Source organism: Terrapene carolina, unplaced genomic scaffold (genome assembly GCF_002925995.2).
Source record: "Terrapene carolina triunguis isolate 2854851 unplaced genomic scaffold, T_m_triunguis-2.0 Scaffold44676, whole genome shotgun sequence".
Taxonomy (NCBI): Eukaryota; Metazoa; Chordata; order Testudines; family Emydidae; genus Terrapene; species Terrapene triunguis.
The window spans coordinates 1-9,394 of record NW_020709027.1 but is presented as its reverse complement, the minus strand read 5'-3'; the positions used below and the strand labels follow the sequence as shown (position 1 = coordinate 9,394).

At 45.9% G+C, this 9,394-nt stretch overlaps 2 pseudogenes; both read left to right on the top strand.

Annotated features, from left to right (window-relative positions):
* The first annotated feature begins 1,122 nt into the window (after positions 1-1,122).
* On the top strand, positions 1,123-3,780 carry LOC113405595 (annotated as a pseudogene).
* A 2,546-nt stretch (positions 3,781-6,326) lies between these two features.
* On the top strand, positions 6,327-8,984 carry LOC112122857 (annotated as a pseudogene).
* Positions 8,985-9,394: the final 410 nt, after the last annotated feature.

Here is a 9,394-nt window from a genome sequence, read left to right as displayed (position 1 = left end):
GGACCTCCCCCGATCGCCATGAGTTTTCAAAGATGATGGCCAATGGCTCCGCAATCACATCCGCCAACTCCTTTAGCACCCTCGGATGCAGCGCATCCAGCCCCATGGATTTGTGCTCATCCAGTTTTTCTAAATAGTCCCGAACTACTTCTTTCTCCACGGAGGGCTGGTCACCTCCTCCCCACACTGTGCTGCCCAGTCCAGCAGTCTGGGAGCTGACCTTATTTGTGAAGACAGAGGCAAAAAAAGCATTGAGTACATTAGCTTTTTCCACATCCTCTGTCACTAGGTTGCCTCCCTCATTCAGTAAGGGGCCCACACTTTCCTTGACTTTCTTCTTGTTGCTAACATACCTGAAGAAACCCTTCTTGTTACTCTTAACATCTCTTGCTAGCTGCAACTCCAAGTGCGATTTGGCCTTCCTGATTTCACTCTTGCATGCCTGAGCGATATTTTTATACTCCTCCCTGGTCATTTGTCCAATCTTCCACTTCTTGTAAGCTTCTTTTTTGCGTTTAAGGACAGCAAGGATTTCACTGTTAAGCCAAGCTGGTCGCCTGCCATATTTACTATTCTTTCTACACGTCGGGATGGTTTGTTCCTGCAACCACAATAAGGATTCTTTAAAATACAGCCAGCTCTCCTGGACCCCTTTGCCCTTCATGTTATTCTCCCAGGGGATCCTGCCCATCTGTTCCCTGAGGGAGTCAAAGTCTGCTTTTCTGAAGTCCAGGGTCCGTATTCTGCTGCTCTCCTTTCTTCCTTGTGTCAGGATCCTGAACTCGACCATCTCATGGTCACTGCCTCCCAGGTTCCCATCCACTTTTGCTTCCCCTACTAATTCTTCCCTGTTTGTGAGCAGCAGGTCAAGAAAAGCTCTGCCCCTAGTTGGTTCCTCCAGCACTTGCACCAGGAAATTGTCCCCTACACTTTCCAAAAACTTCCTGGATTTTCTGTGCACCGCTGTATTGCTCTCCCAGCAGATATCAGGGTGATTAAAGTCTCCCATGAGAACCAGGGCCTGCGATCTAGCAACTTCTGTTAGTTGCTGGAAGAACGCCTCGTCCACCTCATCCCCCTGGTCTGGTGGTCTATAGTAGACTCCGACCACGACATCACCCTATGCAGGTGGATTTGGAAGAGGCAGAGGTGAGTTCATTTGAAATATCAAAGGAAGAGAGGAATATTCTGTGCAGGGTTCTGGACTTGCACAGAACATTTATGTGGGTGACCATTGCTAATACTCCCTAATCAGATCAGTGCGAGAATAAGAACATAAGTGATCGCTCTCCTGCCATCCATCTCCACCCTCTGACAAACAGAGGCTAGGGACACCATTCCTTACCCATCCTGGCTAATAGCCATTAATGGATCCTGAAGAATATTGTTTTCCTGAAATTTAATTTTTGCATTATTACCCACTCTCCTAAAGGCAACTCTTGAGCATGAAGAGGCCAAAATTCTCTGTGTTCAGCTTGAACTGACCCAAGTGAAATCAGAAATTGATAGAAAGATCATTGAGAAAGATGAAGAAATCGATCAGTTAAAGAGGAACCATCAAAGAACTGTGGAAACCATGCAGAGTGCTCTAGATGCAGAAATACAGAGCAGAAATGAAGCCCTGAGGCTAAAGAAGAAGGTGGAGGGGGATCTGAATGAAATGAAGATCCAGCTGAGCCATGCCAGCCCCCAGGCTGCAGAGGCACAGAAACACTTGTGGAATGTCCAAGGAGTGCTCAAGGTCTTTGATTTAACTCTCCAACGGATACTTTTTTTATGAATCATACAAACAGTAGCCAGCATGCTCAGTAACAAAATCAACTCTTCTTTATATGTAGGACATGCAACAGCACTTGGATGATGCTCTCTGAGGCCAAGACGACCTGAAGGAGCAGGTGGCCATGGCTGAGCGCAGAGCTAACCGGATTCAGGGTGAAACTGAGGAGCTAAGAACAGCTCTGGAACAGTCAGAGAGGAGCAGGAAAGTGGCTGAACAGGAGCTCATGGACACCACTGAGCATGTGCAGCTCCTGCATACCCAGGCAGCTCACATTGCAGGGCTATACACATTCCTGGTTCTACAGAAACACCGAGTAATAACCAATAATAATTCCAGGATCTTTCCATATCCTTTCCCAGGACAAAGGATCAGAGACTCAAGAGCTACTTCACTCTCTCTCTCTTTTGTAGAACACCATCCTTATGAATACAAAGAAGAAGCTGGAAACCGATATTGCCCAAATCCAAAGTGAGGTGGAGGAGGGCATTCAAGAGGCAAGAAATGCTGAAGAGAAGGCAAAGAAGGCAATCACAGATCTAAATGTTTCATTTCATTTACTTTTTTTACCGTTTAGCGTTTGCCCTGTGTGCTGTGAGATAAAGTGTGTGGTGTCAGAGTCTAGATGAGAGATCTGTCTGCAGCCATGTATAAAGATGCAGGGGGTCACACGGGGCAGTGGGGCTGGTGTGCGAGGGATCAGTGCAACCTTTAGCAGTTTCACAGAATCATAGAAATGAAAGGCTGGTGGGGAACTCAAGAAGTCATTTAATCTGTTCCCCCCAATGAAAAGATTAAGTAAACCTAGCCATACCTGACAGGTGTTTGTCTAACCTGTTCTTAAAAACCTCCAATGTTGGAGATTCCACAACCTCGCTAGGTAACCTGTTCTAGAGCTTCCTATCCTTATGGTTAGAAAGTTTCCCTAATATCCAGTCTGAATCTCCCTTGCGGCAAACTAAGCCAATTATTTCTTGTTCTACCATCTGTGGACATGGAGAACAACTGATCATCATCTTCTTTACAACCTTTTACCAGTTTGAAGGCTGTTATCATGTCCTCCCTCAGCCTTCTCTTCTCTAGACTAAATTCAAGACTTCCTTTCAACCTTTCCTTATAAGTCATGTTTTCTAAACCTCACATCATTTGTGTTGCTCTCTTCTGGACTCTTTCTAATTTGCTCATATTTTTCTTAAAGTGTGGTGCCCAAAGCTGGACACAGAACTCCAGTTGAGGTCTCACCAGTGCTGAGTAGAATGGAACAATTACCTCCAATTTGTGTGACTGTGTAAGAAATAAAACCCAAATTGAGTACCTGGTGAAGCTCCTAAGCAGCTAGCCCTTGTTCTGAAGTTAGTGGGCGTGTGGAGCTTAGGTATGCAATTATTGACCTAGCACTTGTGTGAGACACAGCCATTCCTACACGTACAGCTCAGAACTTCATGGAATTTTGTATTGTACTTTGTAACTTTAGAGTCAGTTCTTTTCAAGTGTAGATGTACTGCTCACTAAGGCCTATTATGATATATTCCCTGAATTTCCCTGGGGATAGTCTGAGCTTTGGAGACCAAAATGGTAGGCTGCACACACGCTAGTTTTGTTTTAAATAACATTTATATTGTTTTAAATCTTTTCTGCAACCTCAAAGGTAACCACAAAAGTTGTCCGTGTCTCTGCATGAACAATGTATGCACATATACAGTACACACATATTGACATACTCGACACACCCTGTGAGTAGAGTCCATTTGATTGTGCAAATGCCTTGCTTCCATTATCGGGACTGTAGCATCCCCGCTCTATCCCATTGCAGGTGGAAGGTCACAGTAATAAGCATTCAGCAAGCAGCTAATAAGGTAACAGGAATCCTGTGGCTGGAGTCATAAGCAACCCCTCAGACTGCCCGTATCTTTGTATCTGTTTGTCCGAGTCCCTTACTGAGTTCATTGAGTGGTTTACCTTTCAAGGCAGCCATGATGGCGGAAGAGCTGAAGAAGGAATAGAATCATAGAATATCAGGGTTGGAAGGAACCTCAGGAGGTCATCTAGTCCAACCCCCTGCTCAAAGCAGGACCAATTCCCAACTAAATCATCCCAGCCAGGGCTTTGTCAAGCCGGGCCTTAAAAACCTCCAAGGAAGGAGACTCCACCACCTCCCTAGGTAATGCATTCCAGTGCTTCACCACCCTCCTCGTGAAATAGTGTTTCCTAATATCCAACCTAGACCTCCCCCACTGCAACTTGAGACCATTGCTCCTTGTTCTGTCATCTGCCACCATTGAGAACAGCCGAGTTCCATCCTCTTTGGAACCCCCCTTCAGGTAGTTGTAGGCTGCTATCAAATCCCCCCTCATTCTTCTCTTCTGGAGACTAAACAATCCCAGTTCCCTCAGCCTCTCCTCATAAGTCATGCGCTCCAGACCCCTAATCATTTTTGTTGCCCTCCGCTGGACTCTTTCCAATTTTTCCACATCCTTCTTGTAGTGTGGGGCCCAAAACTGGACACAGTACTCCAGATGAGGCCTCACCATTGTCGAATAAAGGGGAACGATCACGTCCCTCGATCTGCTGGCAATGCCCCTACTTATACAGCCCAAAATGCCGTTAGCCTTCTTGGCAACAAGAGCACACTGTTGACTCATATCCAGCTTCTCGTCCACTGTGACCCCTAGGTCCTTTTCTGCAGAACTGCTACCTAGCCATTCGGTCCCTAGTCTGTAGCTGTGCATGGGATTCTTCCGTCCTAAGTGCAGGACTCTGCACTTGTCCTTGTTGAACCTCATCAGGTTTCTTTTGGCCCAATCCTCTAATTTGTCTAGGTCCCTCTGTATCCGATCCCTACCCTCTAGTGTATCTACCACGCCTCCTAGTTTAGTGTCATCAGCAAACTTGCTGAGAGTGCAGTCCACACCATCCTCCAGATCATTAATAAAGATATTAAACAAAACTGGCCCCAGGACCGACCCTTGGGGCACTCCGCTTGAAACTGGCTGCCAACTAGACATGGAGCCATTGATCACTACCCGTTGAGCCCGACGATCTAGCCAGCTTTCTATCCACCTTACAGTCCATTCATCCAGCCCATACTTCTTTAACTTGGCAGCAAGAATACTGTGAGAGACCGTATCAAAAGCTTTGCTAAAGTCAAGGAATAACACATCCACTGCTTTCCCCTCATCCACAGAGCCAGTTATCTCCTCATAGAAGGCAATTAGGTTAGTCAGGCACGACTTCCCCTTGGTGAATCCATGCTGACTGTTCCTGATCACTTACCTCTCCTCTAAGTGTTTCATAATTGATTCCTTGAGGACCTGCTCCATGATTTTTCCAGGGACTGAGGTGAGGCTGATTGGCTTGTAGTTCCCCGGATCCTCCTTCTTCCCTTTTTTAAAGATGGGCACTACATTAGCCTTTTTCCAGTCATCCGGGACCTCCCCCGATCGCCATGAGTTTTCAAAGATGATGGCCAATGGCTCCGCAATCACATCCGCCAACTCCTTTAGCACCCTCGGATGCAGCGCATCCAGCCCCATGGATTTGTGCTCATCCAGTTTTTCTAAATAGTCCCGAACTACTTCTTTCTCCACGGAGGGCTGGTCACCTCCTCCCCACACTGTGCTGCCCAGTCCAGCAGTCTGGGAGCTGACCTTATTTGTGAAGACAGAGGCAAAAAAAGCATTGAGTACATTAGCTTTTTCCACATCCTCTGTCACTAGGTTGCCTCCCTCATTCAGTAAGGGGCCCACACTTTCCTTGACTTTCTTCTTGTTGCTAACATACCTGAAGAAACCCTTCTTGTTACTCTTAACATCTCTTGCTAGCTGCAACTCCAAGTGCGATTTGGCCTTCCTGATTTCACTCTTGCATGCCTGAGCGATATTTTTATACTCCTCCCTGGTCATTTGTCCAATCTTCCACTTCTTGTAAGCTTCTTTTTTGCGTTTAAGGACAGCAAGGATTTCACTGTTAAGCCAAGCTGGTCGCCTGCCATATTTACTATTCTTTCTACACGTCGGGATGGTTTGTTCCTGCAACCACAATAAGGATTCTTTAAAATACAGCCAGCTCTCCTGGACCCCTTTGCCCTTCATGTTATTCTCCCAGGGGATCCTGCCCATCTGTTCCCTGAGGGAGTCAAAGTCTGCTTTTCTGAAGTCCAGGGTCCGTATTCTGCTGCTCTCCTTTCTTCCTTGTGTCAGGATCCTGAACTCGACCATCTCATGGTCACTGCCTCCCAGGTTCCCATCCACTTTTGCTTCCCCTACTAATTCTTCCCTGTTTGTGAGCAGCAGGTCAAGAAAAGCTCTGCCCCTAGTTGGTTCCTCCAGCACTTGCACCAGGAAATTGTCCCCTACACTTTCCAAAAACTTCCTGGATTTTCTGTGCACCGCTGTATTGCTCTCCCAGCAGATATCAGGGTGATTAAAGTCTCCCATGAGAACCAGGGCCTGCGATCTAGCAACTTCTGTTAGTTGCTGGAAGAACGCCTCGTCCACCTCATCCCCCTGGTCTGGTGGTCTATAGTAGACTCCGACCACGACATCACCCTATGCAGGTGGATTTGGAAGAGGCAGAGGTGAGTTCATTTGAAATATCAAAGGAAGAGAGGAATATTCTGTGCAGGGTTCTGGACTTGCACAGAACATTTATGTGGGTGACCATTGCTAATACTCCCTAATCAGATCAGTGCGAGAATAAGAACATAAGTGATCGCTCTCCTGCCATCCATCTCCACCCTCTGACAAACAGAGGCTAGGGACACCATTCCTTACCCATCCTGGCTAATAGCCATTAATGGATCCTGAAGAATATTGTTTTCCTGAAATTTAATTTTTGCATTATTACCCACTCTCCTAAAGGCAACTCTTGAGCATGAAGAGGCCAAAATTCTCTGTGTTCAGCTTGAACTGACCCAAGTGAAATCAGAAATTGATAGAAAGATCATTGAGAAAGATGAAGAAATCGATCAGTTAAAGAGGAACCATCAAAGAACTGTGGAAACCATGCAGAGTGCTCTAGATGCAGAAATACAGAGCAGAAATGAAGCCCTGAGGCTAAAGAAGAAGGTGGAGGGGGATCTGAATGAAATGAAGATCCAGCTGAGCCATGCCAGCCCCCAGGCTGCAGAGGCACAGAAACACTTGTGGAATGTCCAAGGAGTGCTCAAGGTCTTTGATTTAACTCTCCAACGGATACTTTTTTTATGAATCATACAAACAGTAGCCAGCATGCTCAGTAACAAAATCAACTCTTCTTTATATGTAGGACATGCAACAGCACTTGGATGATGCTCTCTGAGGCCAAGACGACCTGAAGGAGCAGGTGGCCATGGCTGAGCGCAGAGCTAACCGGATTCAGGGTGAAACTGAGGAGCTAAGAACAGCTCTGGAACAGTCAGAGAGGAGCAGGAAAGTGGCTGAACAGGAGCTCATGGACACCACTGAGCATGTGCAGCTCCTGCATACCCAGGCAGCTCACATTGCAGGGCTATACACATTCCTGGTTCTACAGAAACACCGAGTAATAACCAATAATAATTCCAGGATCTTTCCATATCCTTTCCCAGGACAAAGGATCAGAGACTCAAGAGCTACTTCACTCTCTCTCTCTTTTGTAGAACACCATCCTTATGAATACAAAGAAGAAGCTGGAAACCGATATTGCCCAAATCCAAAGTGAGGTGGAGGAGGGCATTCAAGAGGCAAGAAATGCTGAAGAGAAGGCAAAGAAGGCAATCACAGATCTAAATGTTTCATTTCATTTACTTTTTTTACCGTTTAGCGTTTGCCCTGTGTGCTGTGAGATAAAGTGTGTGGTGTCAGAGTCTAGATGAGAGATCTGTCTGCAGCCATGTATAAAGATGCAGGGGGTCACACGGGGCAGTGGGGCTGGTGTGCGAGGGATCAGTGCAACCTTTAGCAGTTTCACAGAATCATAGAAATGAAAGGCTGGTGGGGAACTCAAGAAGTCATTTAATCTGTTCCCCCCAATGAAAAGATTAAGTAAACCTAGCCATACCTGACAGGTGTTTGTCTAACCTGTTCTTAAAAACCTCCAATGTTGGAGATTCCACAACCTCGCTAGGTAACCTGTTCTAGAGCTTCCTATCCTTATGGTTAGAAAGTTTCCCTAATATCCAGTCTGAATCTCCCTTGCGGCAAACTAAGCCAATTATTTCTTGTTCTACCATCTGTGGACATGGAGAACAACTGATCATCATCTTCTTTACAACCTTTTACCAGTTTGAAGGCTGTTATCATGTCCTCCCTCAGCCTTCTCTTCTCTAGACTAAATTCAAGACTTCCTTTCAACCTTTCCTTATAAGTCATGTTTTCTAAACCTCACATCATTTGTGTTGCTCTCTTCTGGACTCTTTCTAATTTGCTCATATTTTTCTTAAAGTGTGGTGCCCAAAGCTGGACACAGAACTCCAGTTGAGGTCTCACCAGTGCTGAGTAGAATGGAACAATTACCTCCAATTTGTGTGACTGTGTAAGAAATAAAACCCAAATTGAGTACCTGGTGAAGCTCCTAAGCAGCTAGCCCTTGTTCTGAAGTTAGTGGGCGTGTGGAGCTTAGGTATGCAATTATTGACCTAGCACTTGTGTGAGACACAGCCATTCCTACACGTACAGCTCAGAACTTCATGGAATTTTGTATTGTACTTTGTAACTTTAGAGTCAGTTCTTTTCAAGTGTAGATGTACTGCTCACTAAGGCCTATTATGATATATTCCCTGAATTTCCCTGGGGATAGTCTGAGCTTTGGAGACCAAAATGGTAGGCTGCACACACGCTAGTTTTGTTTTAAATAACATTTATATTGTTTTAAATCTTTTCTGCAACCTCAAAGGTAACCACAAAAGTTGTCCGTGTCTCTGCATGAACAATGTATGCACATATACAGTACACACATATTGACATACTCGACACACCCTGTGAGTAGAGTCCATTTGATTGTGCAAATGCCTTGCTTCCATTATCGGGACTGTAGCATCCCCGCTCTATCCCATTGCAGGTGGAAGGTCACAGTAATAAGCATTCAGCAAGCAGCTAATAAGGTAACAGGAATCCTGTGGCTGGAGTCATAAGCAACCCCTCAGACTGCCCGTATCTTTGTATCTGTTTGTCCGAGTCCCTTACTGAGTTCATTGAGTGGTTTACCTTTCAAGGCAGCCATGATGGCGGAAGAGCTGAAGAAGGAATAGAATCATAGAATATCAGGGTTGGAAGGAACCTCAGGAGGTCATCTAGTCCAACCCCCTGCTCAAAGCAGGACCAATTCCCAACTAAATCATCCCAGCCAGGGCTTTGTCAAGCCGGGCCTTAAAAACCTCCAAGGAAGGAGACTCCACCACCTCCCTAGGTAATGCATTCCAGTGCTTCACCACCCTCCTCGTGAAATAGTGTTTCCTAATATCCAACCTAGACCTCCCCCACTGCAACTTGAGACCATTGCTCCTTGTTCTGTCATCTGCCACCATTGAGAACAGCCGAGTTCCATCCTCTTTGGAACCCCCCTTCAGGTAGTTGTAGGCTGCTATCAAATCCCCCCTCATTCTTCTCTTCTGGAGACTAAACAATCCCAGTTCCCTCAGCCTCTCCTCATAAGTCATGC